Raw genomic sequence first — 17,434 nt, 5'->3', positions numbered from 1 at the left:
CAAGCGGGTTTTTAAGTGCTCTGGAGTCATTTCGTTGCAAGCGGGTTTTTACGGGTTCTGGAGTCATTTCGTTGCAAGCGGGTTTTTACATACTTCTCAGACATTTCACTGGAAGCGGGTTTTTTAAGTGCTCTGCAGGCATTTCGTTGTAAGCGGGTTTTTAAGTACTCTGGATTCATTTCGTTGCAAGCGGGTTTTTAAGTGCTCTGAAGGCATTTCGTTGCAAGCGGGTTTTTAAGTGCTCTGGAGTCATTTCGTTGCAAGCGGGGTTTTACGTGCTCTGGAGTCATTTCGTTGCAAGCGGGTTTTTAAGTGTTCTGGAGTCTTTTCGTTGCAAGCGGGTTTTTAAGTGTTCTGGAGTCATTTCTTTGCAAGCGGGTTTTTAAGTGCTCTGGAGGCATTTCGTTGCAAGCGGGTTTTTAAGTGCTCTGGAGTCATTTCGTTGCAAGCGGGTTTTTACGGGTTCTGGAGTCATTTCGTTGCAAGCGGGTTTTTACATACTTCTCAGACATTTCACTGGAAGCGGGTTTTTTAAGTGCTCTGCAGGCATTTCGTTGCAAGCGGGTTTTTAAGTACTCTGGAGTCATTTCGTTGCAAGCGGGTTTTTAAGTGCTCTGGAGCCATTTCGTTGCAAGCGGGTTTTTAAGTGCTCTGGAGCCATTTCGTTGCAAGCGGGTTTTTAAGTGCTCTGGAGTCATTTCGTTGCAAGCGAGTTTTTGAGTGTTCTGGAGTCATTTCGTTGCAAGCGGGTTTTTAAGTGCTCTGGAGTCATTTCGTTGCAAGCGGGTTTTTAAGTGCTCTGGAGTCATTTCGTTGCAAGCGGGTTTTTAAGTGCTCTGGAGTCATTTCGTTGCAAGCGGGTTTTTAAGTGCTCTGAAGGCATTTCGTTGCAAGCGGGTTTTTAAGTGCTCTGGAGTCATTTCGTTGCAAGCGAGTTTTTAAGTGCTCTGGAGTCATTTCGTTGCAAGCGGGTTTTTAAGTGTTCTGGATTCATTTCGTTGCAAGCGGGTTTTTAAGTGCTCTGGAGTCATTTCGTTGCAAGCGGGTTTTTAAGTGCTCTGAAGGCATTTTGTTGCAAGCGGGTTTTTAAATGCTCTGGAGTCATTTCGTTGCAAGCGGGTTTTTAAGTGCTCTGGAGGCTCTGAAGGCATTTCGTTGCAAGCGGGTTTTTAAGTGCTCTGGAGTCATTTCGTTGCAAGCGGGTTTTTAAGTGCTCTGGAGTCATTTCGTTGCAAGCGGGTTTTTAAGTGCTCTGGAGTCATTTCGTTGCAAGCGGGTTTTTAAGTGCTCTGGAGTCATTTCGTTGCAAGCGGGTTTTTAAGTGCTCTGGAGTCATTTCGTTGCAAGCGGGTTTTTAAGTGCTCTGGAGTCATTTCGTTGCAAGCGGGTTTTTAAGTGCTCTGGAGTCATTTCGTTGCAAGCGGGTTTTTAAGTGCTCTGGAGTCATTTCGTTGCAAGCGGGTTTTTTAGTGCTCTGGAGTCATTTCGTTGCAAGCGGGTTTTTAAGTGCTCTGGAGTCATTTCGTTGCAAGCAGGTTTTTTAGTGTTCTGGAGTCATTTCGTTGCAAGCGGGTTTTTAAGTGCTCTGGAGTCATTTCGTTGCAATCGGGTTTTTTAGTGTTCTGGAGTCATTTCGTTGCAAGCGGGTTTTTAAGTGCTCTGGAGTCATTTCGTTGCAAGCGGGTTTTTAAGTGCTCTGGAGTCATTTCGTTGCAAGCGGGTTTTTAAGTGCTCTGAAGGCATTTCGTTGCAAGCGGGTTTTTAAGTGCTCTGGAGTCATTTCGTTGCAAGCGAGTTTTTAAGTGCTCTGGAGTCATTTCGTTGCAAGCGGGTTTTTAAGTGTTCTGGATTCATTTCGTTGCAAGCGGGTTTTTAAGTGCTCTGGAGTCATTTCGTTGCAAGCGGGTTTTTAAGTGCTCTGAAGGCATTTTGTTGCAAGCGGGTTTTTAAATGCTCTGGAGTCATTTCGTTGCAAGCGGGTTTTTAAGTGCTCTGGAGGCTCTGAAGGCATTTCGTTGCAAGCGGGTTTTTAAGTGCTCTGGAGTCATTTCGTTGCAAGCGGGTTTTTAAGTGCTCTGGAGTCATTTCGTTGCAAGCGGGTTTTTAAGTGCTCTGGAGTCATTTCGTTGCAAGCGGGTTTTTAAGTGCTCTGGAGTCATTTCGTTGCAAGCGGGTTTTTAAGTGCTCTGGAGTCATTTCGTTGCAAGCGGGTTTTTTAGTGCTCTGGAGTCATTTCGTTGCAAGCGGGTTTTTAAGTGCTCTGGAGTCATTTCGTTGCAAGCAGGTTTTTTAGTGTTCTGGAGTCATTTCGTTGCAAGCGGGTTTTTAAGTGCTCTGGAGTCATTTCGTTGCAATCGGGTTTTTTAGTGTTCTGGAGTCATTTCGTTGCAAGCGGGTTTTTAAGTGCTCTGGAGTCATTTCGTTGCATGCGGTTTTTAAGTGCTCTGAAGGCATTTCGTTGTAAGCGGGTTTTTAAGTGCTCTGGAGTCATTTCGTTGCAAGCGGGTTTTTACGTGTTCTGGAGTCATTTCGTTTCAAGCGGGTTTTTACATACTTCTCAGACATTTCACTGGAAGCGGGTTTTTTAAATGCTCTGGAGGCATTTCGTTGCAAGTTGGTTTTTAAGTACTCTGGAGTCATTTCGTTGCAAACGGGTTTTTACGTGCTCTGGAGTCATTTCGTTGCAAGCGGGTTTTTAAGTGCTCTGGAGTCATTTCGTTGCAAGCGGGTTTTTAAGTGCTCTGGAGTCATTTCGTTGCAAGCGGGTTTTTAAGTGCTCTGGAGTCATTTCTTTGCAAGCGGGTTTTTAAGTGCTCTGGAGCCATTTCGTTGCAAGCGGGTTTTTAAGTGCTCTGGAGACATTTCGTTGCAAGCGGGTTTTTAAGTGCTCTGGAGCCATTTCGTTGCAAGCGGGTTTTTAAGTGCTCTGGAGCCATTTCTTTGCAAGCGGGTTTTTAAGTGCTCTGGAGTCATTTCGTTGCAAGCGGGTTTTTAAGTGCTCTGGAGTCATTTCGTTGCAAGCGGGTTTTTAAGTGCTCTGGAGTCATTTCGTTGCAAGCGGGTTTTTAAGTGCTCTGGAGTCATTTCGTTGCAAGCGGGTTTTTAAGTGCTTTGGAGTCATTTCGTTGCAAGCGGGTTTTTAAGTGCTCTGGAGACATTTCGTTGCAAGCGGGTTTTTAAGTGCTCTGGAGTCATTTCGTTGCAAGCGGGTTTTTAAGTGCTCTGGAGTCATTTCGTTGTAAGCGGGTTTTTAAGTGCTCTGAAGGCATTTCGTTGCAAGCGGGTTTTTAAGTGCTCTGGAGTCATTTCGTTGCAAGCGGGTTTTTAAGTGTTCTGGAGTCATTTCGTTGCAAGCGGGTTTTTAAGTGCTCTGGAGTCATTTCGTTGCAAGCGGGTTTTTAAGTGCTCTGAAGGCATTTTGTTGCAAGCGGGTTTTTAAGTGCTCTGGAGTCATTTCGTTGCAAGCGGGTTTTTAAGTGCTCTGGAGTCTCTGAAGGCATTTCGTTGCAAGCGGGTTTTTAAGTGCTCTGGAGTCATTTCGTTGCAAGCGGGTTTTTAAGTGCTCTGGAGTCATTTCGTTGCAAGCGGGTTTTTAAGTGCTCTGGAGTCATTTCGTTGCAAGCGGGTTTTTAAGTGCTCTGGAGTCATTTCGTTGCAAGCGGGTTTTTAAGTGCTCTGGAGTCATTTCGTTGCAAGCGGGTTTTTTAGTGCTCTGGAGTCATTTCGTTGCAAGCGGGTTTTTAAGTGCTCTGGAGTCATTTCGTTGCAAGCGGGTTTTTTAGTGTTCTGGAGTCATTTCGTTGCAAGCGGGTTTTTAAGTGCTCTGGAGTCATTTCGTTGCAATCGGGTTTTTTAGTGTTCTGGAGTCATTTCGTTGCAAGCGGGTTTTTAAGTGCTCTGGAGTCATTTCGTTGCATGCGGTTTTTAAGTGCTCTGAAGGCATTTCGTTGTAAGCGGGTTTTTAAGTGCTCTGGAGTCATTTCGTTGCAAGCGGGTTTTTACGTGTTCTGGAGTCATTTCGTTTCAAGCGGGTTTTTACATACTTCTCAGACATTTCACTGGAAGCGGGTTTTTTAAATGCTCTGGAGGCATTTCGTTGCAAGTGGGTTTTTAAGTACTCTGGAGTCATTTCGTTGCAAACGGGTTTTTACGTGCTCTGGAGTCATTTCGTTGCAAGCGGGTTTTTAAGTGCTCTGGAGTCATTTCGTTGCAAGCGGGTTTTTAAGTGCTCTGGAGTCATTTCGTTGCAAGCGGGTTTTTAAGTGCTCTGGAGTCATTTCGTTGCAAGCGGGTTTTTAAGTGCTCTGGAGTCATTTCTTTGCAAGCGGGTTTTTAAGTGCTCTGGAGTCATTTCGTTGCAAGCGGGTTTTTAAGTGCTCTGGAGACATTTCGTTGCAAGCGGGTTTTTAAGTGCTCTGGAGCCATTTCGTTGCAAGCGGGTTTTTAAGTGCTCTGGAGCCATTTCGTTGCAAGCGGGTTTTTAAGTGCTCTGGAGCCATTTCGTTGCAAGCGGGTTTTTAAGTGCTCTGGAGTCATTTCGTTGCAAGCGGGTTTTTAAGTGCTCTGGAGTCATTTCGTTGCAAGCGGGTTTTTAAGTGCTCTGGAGTCATTTCGTTGCAAGCGGGTTTTTAAGTGCTCTGGAGTCATTTCGTTGCAAGCGGGTTTTTAAGTGCTCTGGAGACATTTCGTTGCAAGCGGGTTTTTAAGTGCTCTGGAGTCATTTCGTTGCAAGCGGGTTTTTAAGTGCTCTGGAGTCATTTCGTTGTAAGCGGGTTTTTAAGTGCTCTGAAGGCATTTCGTTGCAAGCGGGTTTTTAAGTGCTCTGGAGTCATTTCGTTGCAAGCGGGTTTTTACGTGTTCTGGAGTCATTTCGTTTCAAGCGGGTTTTTACATACTTCTCAGACATTTCACTGGAAGCGGGTTTTTTAAATGCTCTGGAGGCATTTCGTTGCAAGTGGGTTTTTAAGTACTCTGGAGTCATTTCGTTGCAAACGGGTTTTTACGTGCTCTGGAGTCATTTCGTTGCAAGCGGGTTTTTAAGTGCTCTGAAGGCATTTTGTTGCAAGCGGGTTTTTAAGTGCTCTGGAGTCATTTCGTTGCAAGCGGGTTTTTAAGTGCTCTGGAGTCTCTGAAGGCATTTCGTTGCAAGCGGGTTTTTAAGTGCTCTGGAGTCATTTCGTTGCAAGCGGGTTTTTAAGTGCTCTGGAGTCATTTCGTTGCAAGCGGGTTTTTAAGTGCTCTGGAGTCATTTCGTTGCAAGCGGGTTTTTAAGTGCTCTGGAGTCATTTCGTTGCAAGCGGGTTTTTAAGTGCTCTGGAGTCATTTCGTTGCAAGCGGGTTTTTTAGTGCTCTGGAGTCATTTCGTTGCAAGCGGGTTTTTAAGTGCTCTGGAGTCATTTCGTTGCAAGCGGGTTTTTTAGTGTTCTGGAGTCATTTCGTTGCAAGCGGGTTTTTAAGTGCTCTGGAGTCATTTCGTTGCAATCGGGTTTTTTAGTGTTCTGGAGTCATTTCGTTGCAAGCGGGTTTTTAAGTGCTCTGGAGTCATTTCGTTGCATGCGGTTTTTAAGTGCTCTGAAGGCATTTCGTTGTAAGCGGGTTTTTAAGTGCTCTGGAGTCATTTCGTTGCAAGCGGGTTTTTACGTGTTCTGGAGTCATTTCGTTTCAAGCGGGTTTTTACATACTTCTCAGACATTTCACTGGAAGCGGGTTTTTTAAATGCTCTGGAGGCATTTCGTTGCAAGTGGGTTTTTAAGTACTCTGGAGTCATTTCGTTGCAAACGGGTTTTTACGTGCTCTGGAGTCATTTCGTTGCAAGCGGGTTTTTAAGTGCTCTGGAGTCATTTCGTTGCAAGCGGGTTTTTAAGTGCTCTGGAGTCATTTCGTTGCAAGCGGGTTTTTAAGTGCTCTGGAGTCATTTCGTTGCAAGCGGGTTTTTAAGTGCTCTGGAGTCATTTCTTTGCAAGCGGGTTTTTAAGTGCTCTGGAGTCATTTCGTTGCAAGCGGGTTTTTAAGTGCTCTGGAGACATTTCGTTGCAAGCGGGTTTTTAAGTGCTCTGGAGCCATTTCGTTGCAAGCGGGTTTTTAAGTGCTCTGGAGCCATTTCGTTGCAAGCGGGTTTTTAAGTGCTCTGGAGTCATTTCGTTGCAAGCGGGTTTTTAAGTGCTCTGGAGTCATTTCGTTGCAAGCGGGTTTTTAAGTGCTCTGGAGTCATTTCGTTGCAAGCGGGTTTTTAAGTGCTCTGGAGTCATTTCGTTGCAAGCGGGTTTTTAAGTGCTCTGGAGTCATTTCGTTGCAAGCGGGTTTTTAAGTGCTCTGGAGACATTTCGTTGCAAGCGGGTTTTTAAGTGCTCTGGAGTCATTTCGTTGCAAGCGGGTTTTTAAGTGCTCTGGAGTCATTTCGTTGTAAGCGGGTTTTTAAGTGCTCTGAAGGCATTTCGTTGCAAGCGGGTTTTTAAGTGCTCTGGAGTCATTTCGTTGCAAGCGGGTTTTTACGTGTTCTGGAGTCATTTCGTTTCAAGCGGGTTTTTACATACTTCTCAGACATTTCACTGGAAGCGGGTTTTTTAAATGCTCTGGAGGCATTTCGTTGCAAGTGGGTTTTTAAGTACTCTGGAGTCATTTCGTTGCAAACGGGTTTTTACGTGCTCTGGAGTCATTTCGTTGCAAGCGGGTTTTTAAGTGCTCTGAAGGCATTTTGTTGCAAGCGGGTTTTTAAGTGCTCTGGAGTCATTTCGTTGCAAGCGGGTTTTTAAGTGCTCTGGAGTCTCTGAAGGCATTTCGTTGCAAGCAGGTTTTTAAGTGCTCTGGAGTCATTTCGTTGCAAGCGGGTTTTTAAGTGCTCTGGAGTCATTTCGTTGCAAGCGGGTTTTTAAGTGCTCTGGAGTCATTTCGTTGCAAGCGGGTTTTTAAGTGCTCTGGAGTCATTTCGTTGCAAGCGGGTTTTTAAGTGCTCTGGAGTCATTTCGTTGCAAGCGGGTTTTTTAGTGCTCTGGAGTCATTTCGTTGCAAGCGGGTTTTTAAGTGCTCTGGAGTCATTTCGTTGCAAGCGGGTTTTTTAGTGTTCTGGAGTCATTTCGTTGCAAGCGGGTTTTTAAGTGCTCTGGAGTCATTTCGTTGCAATCGGGTTTTTTAGTGTTCTGGAGTCATTTCGTTGCAAGCGGGTTTTTAAGTGCTCTGGAGTCATTTCGTTGCATGCGGTTTTTAAGTGCTCTGAAGGCATTTCGTTGTAAGCGGGTTTTTAAGTGCTCTAGAGTCATTTCGTTGCAAGCGGGTTTTTACGTGTTCTGGAGTCATTTCGTTTCAAGCGGGTTTTTACATACTTCTCAGACATTTCACTGGAAGCGGGTTTTTTAAATGCTCTGGAGGCATTTCGTTGCAAGTGGGTTTTTAAGTACTCTGGAGTCATTTCGTTGCAAACGGGTTTTTACGTGCTCTGGAGTCATTTCGTTGCAAGCGGGTTTTTAAGTGCTCTGGAGTCATTTCGTTGCAAGCGGGTTTTTAAGTGCTCTGGAGTCATTTCGTTGCAAGCGGGTTTTTAAGTGCTCTGGAGTCATTTCGTTGCAAGCGGGTTTTTAAGTGCTCTGGAGTCATTTCTTTGCAAGCGGGTTTTTAAGTGCTCTGGAGTCATTTCGTTGCAAGCGGGTTTTTAAGTGCTCTGGAGACATTTCGTTGCAAGCGGGTTTTTAAGTGCTCTGGAGCCATTTCGTTGCAAGCGGGTTTTTAAGTGCTCTGGAGCCATTTCGTTGCAAGCGGGTTTTTAAGTGCTCTGGAGTCATTTCGTTGCAAGCGGGTTTTTAAGTGCTCTGGAGTCATTTCGTTGCAAGCGGGTTTTTAAGTGCTCTGGAGTCATTTCGTTGCAAGCGGGTTTTTAAGTGCTCTGGAGTCATTTCGTTGCAAGCGGGTTTTTAAGTGCTCTGGAGTCATTTCGTTGCAAGCGGGTTTTTAAGTGCTCTGGAGACATTTCGTTGCAAGCGGGTTTTTAAGTGCTCTGGAGTCATTTCGTTGCAAGCGGGTTTTTAAGTGCTCTGGAGTCATTTCGTTGTAAGCGGGTTTTTAAGTGCTCTGAAGGCATTTCGTTGCAAGCGGGTTTTTAAGTGCTCTGGAGTCATTTCGTTGCAAGCGGGTTTTTACGTGTTCTGGAGTCATTTCGTTTCAAGCGGGTTTTTACATACTTCTCAGACATTTCACTGGAAGCGGGTTTTTTAAATGCTCTGGAGGCATTTCGTTGCAAGTGGGTTTTTAAGTACTCTGGACTCATTTCGTTGCAAACGGGTTTTTACGTGCTCTGGAGTCATTTCGTTGCAAGCGGGTTTTTAAGTGCTCTGGAGTCATTTCGTTGCAAGCGGGTTTTTAAGTGCTCTGGAGTCATTTCGTTGCAAGCGGGTTTTTAAGTGCTCTGGAGTCATTTCGTTGCAAGCGGGTTTTTAAGTGCTCTGGAGTCATTTCTTTGCAAGCGGGTTTTTAAGTGCTCTGGAGTCATTTCGTTGCAAGCGGGTTTTTAAGTGCTCTGGAGACATTTCGTTGCAAGCGGGTTTTTAAGTGCTCTGGAGCCATTTCGTTGCAAGCGGGTTTTTAAGTGCTCTGGAGCCATTTCGTTGCAAGCGGGTTTTTAAGTGCTCTGGAGTCATTTCGTTGCAAGCGGGTTTTTAAGTGCTCTGGAGTCATTTCGTTGCAAGCGGGTTTTTAAGTGCTCTGGAGTCATTTCGTTGCAAGCGGGTTTTTAAGTGCTCTGGAGTCATTTCGTTGCAAGCGGGTTTTTAAGTGCTTTGGAGTCATTTCGTTGCAAGCGGGTTTTTAAGTGCTCTGGAGACATTTCGTTGCAGGCGGGTTTTTAAGTGCTCTGGAGTCATTTCGTTGCAAGCGGGTTTTTAAGTGCTCTGGAGTCATTTCGTTGTAAGCGGGTTTTTAAGTGCTCTGAAGGCATTTCGTTGCAAGCGGGTTTTTAAGTGCTCTGGAGTCATTTCGTTGCAAGCGGGTTTTTAAGTGTTCTGGAGTCATTTCGTTGCAAGCGGGTTTTTAAGTGCTCTGGAGTCATTTCGTTGCAAGCGGGTTTTTAAGTGCTCTGAAGGCATTTTGTTGCAAGCGGGTTTTTAAGTGCTCTGGAGTCATTTCGTTGCAAGCGGGTTTTTAAGTGCTCTGGAGGCTCTGAAGGCATTTCGTTGCAAGCGGGTTTTTAAGTGCTCTGGAGTCATTTCGTTGCAAGCGGGTTTTTAAGTGCTCTGGAGTCATTTCGTTGCAAGCGGGTTTTTAAGTGCTCTGGAGTCATTTCGTTGCAAGCGGGTTTTTAAGTGCTCTGGAGTCATTTCGTTGCAAGCGGGTTTTTAAGTGCTCTGGAGTCATTTCGTTGCAAGCGGGTTTTTTAGTGCTCTGGAGTCATTTCGTTGCAAGCGGGTTTTTAAGTGCTCTGGAGTCATTTCGTTGCAAGCGGGTTTTTTAGTGTTCTGGAGTCATTTCGTTGCAAGCGGGTTTTTAAGTGCTCTGGAGTCATTTCGTTGCATGCGGTTTTTAAGTGCTCTGAAGGCATTTCGTTGTAAGCGGGTTTTTAAGTGCTCTGGAGTCATTTCGTTTCAAGCGGGTTTTTACATACTTCTCAGACATTTCACTGGAAGCGGGTTTTTTAAATGCTCTGGAGGCATTTCGTTGCAAGTGGGTTTTTAAGTACTCTGGAGTCATTTCGTTGCAAACGGGTTTTTACGTGCTCTGGAGTCATTTCGTTGCAAGCGGGTTTTTAAGTGCTCTGGAGTCATTTCGTTGCAAGCGGGTTTTTAAGTGCTCTGGAGTCATTTCGTTGCAAGCGGGTTTTTAAGTGCTCTGGAGTCATTTCGTTGCAAGCGGGTTTTTAAGTGCTCTGGAGTCATTTCTTTGCAAGCGGGTTTTTAAGTGCTCTGGAGTCATTTCGTTGCAAGCGGGTTTTTAAGTGCTCTGGAGACATTTCGTTGCAAGCGGGTTTTTAAGTGCTCTGGAGCCATTTCGTTGCAAGCGGGTTTTTAAGTGCTCTGGAGCCATTTCGTTGCAAGCGGGTTTTTAAGTGCTCTGGAGTCATTTCGTTGCAAGCGGGTTTTTAAGTGCTCTGGAGTCATTTCGTTGCAAGCGGGTTTTTAAGTGCTCTGGAGTCATTTCGTTGCAAGCGGGTTTTTAAGTGCTCTGGAGTCATTTCGTTGCAAGCGGGTTTTTAAGTGCTCTGGAGTCATTTCGTTGCAAGCGGGTTTTTAAGTGCTCTGGAGTCATTTCGTTGCAAGCGGGTTTTTAAGTGCTCTGGAGACATTTCGTTGCAAGCGGGTTTTTAAGTGCTCTGGAGTCATTTCGTTGCAAGCGGGTTTTTAAGTGCTCTGGAGTCATTTCGTTGTAAGCGGGTTTTTAAGTGCTCTGAAGGCATTTCGTTGCAAGCGGGTTTTTAAGTGCTCTGGAGTCATTTCGTTGCAAGCGGGTTTTTAAGTGCTCTGGAATCATTTCGTTGCAAGCGGGTTTTTAAGCGTTCTGGAGTCATTTCGTTGCAAGCGGGTTTTTAAGTGCTCTGGAGTCATTTCGTTGCAAGCGGGTTTTTAAGTGTTCTGGAGTCTTTTCGTTGCAAGCGGGTTTTTAAGTGTTCTGGAGTCATTTCTTTGCAAGCGGGTTTTTAAGTGCTCTGAAGGCATTTCGTTGCAAGCGGGTTTTTAAGTGCTCTGGAGTCATTTCGTTGCAAGCGGGTTTTTACGGGTTCTGGAGTCATTTCGTTGCAAGCGGGTTTTTAAGTGTTCTGGAGTCATTTCTTTGCAAGCGGGTTTTTAAGTGCTCTGGAGTCATTTCGTTGCAAGCGGGTTTTTAAGTGCTCTGGAGTCATTTCGTTGCAAGCGGGTTTTTAAGTGTTCTGGAGTCATTTCGTTGCAAGCGGGTTTTTAAGTGCTCTGGAGTCATTTCATTGCAATCGGGTTTTTTAGTGTTCTGGAGTCATTTCGTTGCAAGCGGGTTTTTAAGTGCTCTGGAGTCATTTCGTTGCATGCGGTTTTTAAGTGCTCTGAAGGCATTTCGTTGTAAGCGGGTTTTTAAGTGCTCTGGAGTCATTTCGTTGCAAGCGGGTTTTTACGTGTTCTGGAGTCATTTCGTTTCAAGCGGGTTTTTACATACTTCTCAGACATTTCACTGGAAGCGGGTTTTTTAAATGCTCTGGAGGCATTTCGTTGCAAGTGGGTTTTTAAGTACTCTGGAGTCATTTCGTTGCAAACAGGTTTTTACGTGCTCTGGAGTCATTTCGTTGCAAGCGGGTTTTTCAGTGCTCTGGAGTCATTTCGTTGCAAGCGGGTTTTTAAGTGCTCTGGAGTCATTTCGTTGCAAGCGGGTTTTTAAGTGCTCTGGAGTCATTTCGTTGCAAGCGGGTTTTTAAGTGCTCTGGAGTCATTTCGTTGCAAGCGGGTTTTTAAGTGCTCTGGAGTCATTTCGTTGCAAGCGGGTTTTTAAGTGCTCTGGAGACATTTCGTTGCAAGCGGGTTTTTAAGTGCTCTGGAGTCATTTCGTTGCAAGCGGGTTTTTAAGTGCTCTGAAGGCATTTCGTTGCAAGCGGGTTTTTAAGCGCTCTGGAGTCATTTCGTTGCAAGCGGGTTTTTAAGTGCTCTGGAGTCATTTCGTTGCAAGCGGGTTTTTAAGTGCTCTGAAGGCATTTCGTTGCAAGCGGGTTTTTAAGCGCTCTGGAGTCATTTCGTTGCAAGCGGGTTTTTTAGTGTTCTGGAGTCATTTCGTTGCAAGCGGGTTTTTAAGTGCTCTGGAGTCATTTCGTTGCAATCGGGTTTTTTAGTGTTCTGGAGTCATTTCGTTGCAAGCGGGTTTTTAAGTGCTCTGGAGTCATTTCGTTGCATGCGGTTTTTAAGTGCTCTGAAGGCATTTCGTTGTAAGCGGGTTTTTAAGTGCTCTGGAGTCATTTCGTTGCAAGCGGGTTTTTACGTGTTCTGGAGTCATTTCGTTTCAAGCGGGTTTTTACATACTTCTCAGACATTTCACTGGAAGCGGGTTTTTTAAATGCTCTGGAGGCATTTCGTTGCAAGTGGGTTTTTAAGTACTCTGGAGTCATTTCGTTGCAAACGGGTTTTTACGTGCTCTGGAGTCATTTCGTTGCAAGCGGGTTTTTAAGTGCTCTGGAGTCATTTCGTTGCAAGCGGGTTTTTAAGTGCTCTGGAGTCATTTCGTTGCAAGCGGGTTTTTAAGTGCTCTGGAGTCATTTCGTTGCAAGCGGGTTTTTAAGTGCTCTGGAGTCATTTCTTTGCAAGCGGGTTTTTAAGTGCTCTGGAGTCATTTCGTTGCAAGCGGGTTTTTAAGTGCTCTGGAGACATTTCGTTGCAAGCGGGTTTTTAAGTGCTCTGGAGCCATTTCGTTGCAAGCGGGTTTTTAAGTGCTATGGAGCCATTTCGTTGCAAGCGGGTTTTTAAGTGCTCTGGAGTCATTTCGTTGCAAGCGGGTTTTTAAGTGCTCTGGAGTCATTTCGTTGCAAGCGGGTTTTTAAGTGCTCTGGAGTCATTTCGTTGCAAGCGGGTTTTTAAGTGCTCTGGAGTCATTTCGTTGCAAGCGGGTTTTTAAGTGCTCTGGAGTCATTTCGTTGCAAGCGGGTTTTTAAGTGCTCTGGAGACATTTCGTTGCAAGCGGGTTTTTAAGTGCTCTGGAGTCATTTCGTTGCAAGCGGGTTTTTAAGTGCTCTGGAGTCATTTCGTTGTAAGCGGGTTTTTAAGTGCTCTGAAGGCATTTCGTTGCAAACGGGTTTTTAAGTGCTCTGGAGTCATTTCGTTGCAAGCGGGTTTTTACGTGTTCTGGAGTCATTTCGTTTCAAGCGGGTTTTTACATACTTCTCAGACATTTCACTGGAAGCGGGTTTTTTAAATGCTCTGGAGGCATTTCGTTGCAAGTGGGTTTTTAAGTACTCTGGAGTCATTTCGTTGCAAACGGGTTTTTACGTGCTCTGGAGTCATTTCGTTGCAAGCGGGTTTTTAAGTGCTCTGGAGTCATTTCGTTGCAAGCGGGTTTTTAAGTGCTCTGGAGTCATTTCGTTGCAAGCGGGTTTTTAAGTGCTCTGGAGTCATTTCGTTGCAAGCGGGTTTTTAAGTGCTCTGGAGTCATTTCTTTGCAAGCGGGTTTTTAAGTGCTCTGGAGTCATTTCGTTGCAAGCGGGTTTTTAAGTGCTCTGGAGACATTTCGTTGCAAGCGGGTTTTTAAGTGCTCTGGAGCCATTTCGTTGCAAGCGGGTTTTTAAGTGCTCTGGAGCCATTTCGTTGCAAGCGGGTTTTTAAGTGCTCTGGAGTCATTTCGTTGCAAGCGGGTTTTTAAGTGCTCTGGAGTCATTTCGTTGCAAGCGGGTTTTTAAGTGCTCTGGAGTCATTTCGTTGCAAGCGGGTTTTTAAGTGCTCTGGAGTCATTTCGTTGCAAGCGGGTTTTTAAGTGCTCTGGAGTCATTTCGTTCAAGCGGGTTTTTAAGTGCTCTGGAGTCATTTCGTTGCAAGCGGGTTTTTAAGTGTTCTGGAGTCATTTCGTTGCAAGCGGGTTTTTAAGTGCTCTGGAGTCATTTCGTTGCAAGCGGGTTTTTAAGTGCTCTGAAGGCATTTTGTTGCAAGCGGGTTTTTAAGTGATCTGGAGTCATTTCGTTGCAAGCGGGTTTTTAAGTGCTCTGGAGGCTCTGAAGGCATTTCGTTGCAAGCGGGTTTTTAAGTGCTCTGGAGTCATTTCGTTGCAAGCGGGTTTTTAAGTGCTCTGGAGTCATTTCGTTGCAAGCGGGTTTTTAAGTGCTCTGGAGTCATTTCGTTGCAAGCGGGTTTTTAAGTGCTCTGGAGTCATTTCGTTGCAAGCGGGTTTTTTAGTGCTCTGGAGTCATTTCGTTGCAAGCGGGTTTTTAAGTGCTCTGGAGTCATTTCGTTGCAAGCGGGTTTTTTAGTGTTCTGGAGTCATTTCGTTGCAAGCGGGTTTTTAAGTGCTCTGGAGTCATTTCGTTGCATGCGGTTTTTAAGTGCTCTGAAGGCATTTCGTTGTAAGCGGGTTTTTAAGTGCTCTGGAGTCATTTCGTTTCAAGCGGGTTTTTACATACTTCTCAGACATTTCACTGGAAGCGGGTTTTTTAAATGCTCTGGAGGCATTTCGTTGCAAGTGGGTTTTTAAGTACTCTGGAGTCATTTCGTTGCAAACGGGTTTTTACGTGCTCTGGAGTCATTTCGTTGCAAGCGGGTTTTTAAGTGCTCTGGAGTCATTTCGTTGCAAGCGGGTTTTTAAGTGCTCTGGAGTCATTTCGTTGCAAGCGGGTTTTTAAGTGCTCTGGAGTCATTTCGTTGCAAGCGGGTTTTTAAGTGCTCTGGAGTCATTTCTTTGCAAGCGGGTTTTTAAGTGCTCTGGAGCCATTTCGTTGCAAGCGGGTTTTTAAGTGCTCTGGAGACATTTCGTTGCAAGCGGGTTTTTAAGTGCTCTGGAGCCATTTCGTTGCAAGCGGGTTTTTAAGTGCTCTGGAGCCATTTCGTTGCAAGCGGGTTTTTAAGTGCTCTGGAGTCATTTCGTTGCAAGCGGGTTTTTAAGTGCTCTGGAGTCATTTCGTTGCAAGCGGGTTTTTAAGTGCTCTGGAGTCATTTCGTTGCAAGCGGGTTTTTAAGTGCTCTGGAGTCATTTCGTTGCAAGCGGGTTTTTAAGTGCTCTGGAGTCATTTCGTTGCAAGCGGGTTTTTAAGTGCTCTGGAGACATTTCGTTGCAAGCGGGTTTTTAAGTGCTCTGGAGTCATTTCGTTGCAAGCGGGTTTTTAAGTGCTCTGGAGTCATTTCGTTGTAAGCGGGTTTTTAAGTGCTCTGAAGGCATTTCGTTGCAAGCGGGTTTTTAAGTGCTCTGGAGTCATTTCGTTGCAAGCGGGTTTTTAAGTGCTCTGGAATCATTTCGTTGCAAGCGGGTTTTTAAGCGTTCTGGAGTCATTTCGTTGCAAGCGGGTTTTTAAGTGCTCTGGAGTCATTTCGTTGCAAGCGGGTTTTTAAGTGTTCTGGAGTCTTTTCGTTGCAAGCGGGTTTTTAAGTGTTCTGGAGTCATTTCTTTGCAAGCGGGTTTTTAAGTGCTCTGAAGGCATTTCGTTGCAAGCGGGTTTTTAAGTGCTCTGGAGTCATTTCGTTGCAAGCGGGTTTTTACGGGTTCTGGAGTCATTTCGTTGCAAGCGGGTTTTTAAGTGTTCTGGAGTCATTTCTTTGCAAGCGGGTTTTTAAGTGCTCTGGAGTCATTTCGTTGCAAGCGGGTTTTTAAGTGCTCTGGAGTCATTTCGTTGCAAGCGGGTTTTTAAGTGTTCTGGAGTCATTTCGTTGCAAGCGGGTTTTTAAGTGTTCTGGAGTCATTTCGTTGCAAGTGGGTTTTTAAGTGCTCTGGAGTCATTTCGTTGCAAGCGGGTTTTTTAGTGCTCTGGAGTCATTTCGTTGCAAGCGGGTTTTTAAGTGCTCTGGAGTCATTTCGTTGCATGCGGGTTTTTAAGTGCTCTGAAGGCATTTCGTTGTAAGCGGGTTTTTAATTGCTCTGGAGTCATTTCGTTGCAAGCGGGTTTTTACGTGTTCTGGAGTCATTTCGTTGCAAGCGGGTTTTTACATACTTCTCAGACATTTCACTGGAAGCGGGTTTTTTAAATGCTCTGTAGGCATTTCGTTGCAAGCGGGTTTTTAAGTACTCTGGAGTCATTTCGTTGCAAACGGGTTTTTACGTGCTCTGGAGTCATTTCTTTGCAAGCGGGTTTTTACGTGTTCTGGAGTCATTTCGTTGCAAGCGGGTTTTTACATACTTCTCAGACATTTCACTGGAAGCGGGTTTTTTAAATGCTCTGTAGGCATTTCGTTGCAAGCGGGTTTTTAAGTACTCTGGAGTCATTTCGTTGCAAACGGGTTTTTACGTGCTCTGGAGTCATTTCGTTGCAAGCGGGTTTTTAAGTGCTCTGGAGTCATTTCGTTGCAAGCGGGTTTTTAAGTGCTCTGGAGCCATTTCGTTGCAAGCGGGTTTTTAAGTGCTCTGGAGCCATTACGTTGCAAGCGGGTTTTTAAGTGCTCTGGAGTCATTTCGTTGCAAGCGGGTTTTTAAGTGCTCTGAAGGCATTTCGTTGCAAGCGGGTTTTTAAGTGCTCTGGAGTCATTTCGTTGCAAGCGGGTTTTTAAGTGCTCTGGAGAAATTTCGTTGCATGCGGGTTTTTAAGTGCTCTGGAGCCATTTCGTTGCAAGCGGGTTTTTAAGTGCTCTGGAGTCATTTCGTTGCAAGCGGGTTTTAAGTGCTCTGAAGGAATTTCGTTGCAAGCGGGTTTTTAAGTGCTCTGGAGTCATTTCGTTGCAAGCGGGTTTTTAAGTGCTCTGGAGTCATTTCGTTGCATGCGGGTTTTTAAGTGCTCTGAAGGCATTTCGTTGTAAGCGGGTTTTTAAGTGCTCTGGAGTCATTTCGTTGCAAGCGGGTTTTTACGTGTTCTGGAGTCATTTCGTTGCAAGCGGGTTTTTACATACTTCTCAGACATTTCACTGGAAGCGGGTTTTTTAAATGCTCTGTAGGCATTTCGTTGCAAGCTGGTTTTTAAGTACTCTGGAGTCATTTCGTTGCAAACGGGTTTTTACGTGCTCTGGAGTCATTTCGTTGCAAGCGGGTTTTTACGTGTTCTGGAGTCATTTCGTTGCAAGCGGGTTTTTACATACTTCTCAGACATTTCACTGGAAGCGGGTTTTTTAAATGCTCTGTAGGCATTTCGTTGCAAGCGGGTTTTTAAGTACTCTGGAGTCATTTCGTTGCAAACGGGTTTTTACGTGCTCTGGAGTCATTTCGTTGCAAGCGGGTTTTTAAGTGCTCTGGAGTCATTTCTTTGCAAGCGGGTTTTTACATATTTCTCTGACATTTAACTGGAAGCGAGTATTTTAAGTGCTCTGGAGTCATTTCGTTGCAAGCGGGTTTTTACATACTTCTCAGACATTTCACTGGAAGCGGGTTTTTTAAGTGCTCTGGAGTCATTTCGTTGCAAGCGGGTTTTTAAGTGCTCTGGAGTCATTTCGTTGCAAGCGGGTTTTTAAGTGCTCTGGAGTCATTTCGTTGCAAGCGGGTTTTTAATGCTCTGGAGTCATTTCATTGCAAGCGGGTTTTTACGTGCTCTGCAGTCATTTCTTTGCAAGCGGGTTTTTAAGTGCTCTGGAGTCATTTCGTTGCAAGCGGGTTTTTAAGTGCTCTGGAGTCATTTCGTTGCAAGCGGGTTTTTAAGTGCTCTGGAGTCATTTCGCTGCAAGCGGGTTTTTAAGTGCTCTGGAGTCATTTCGTTGCAAGCGGGTTTTTAAGTGCTCTGGAGTCATTTCGTTGCAAGCGGGTTTTTAAGTGCTCTGGAGTCATTTCGTTGCAAGCGGGTTTTTAAGTGCTCTGGAGTCATTTCGTTGCAAGCGGGTTTTTAAGTGCTCTGGAGTCATTTCGTTGCAAGCGGGTTTTTAAGTGCTCTGGAGTCATTTCGTTGCAAGCGGGT

The sequence above is a fragment of the Meriones unguiculatus genome, chromosome 1, assembly GCF_030254825.1.
Source record: "Meriones unguiculatus strain TT.TT164.6M chromosome 1, Bangor_MerUng_6.1, whole genome shotgun sequence".
NCBI classification, from domain to species: domain Eukaryota; kingdom Metazoa; phylum Chordata; class Mammalia; order Rodentia; family Muridae; genus Meriones; species Meriones unguiculatus.
The sequence above is the reverse complement of the archived record's forward strand: the minus strand, read 5'-3'. Positions refer to the sequence as shown.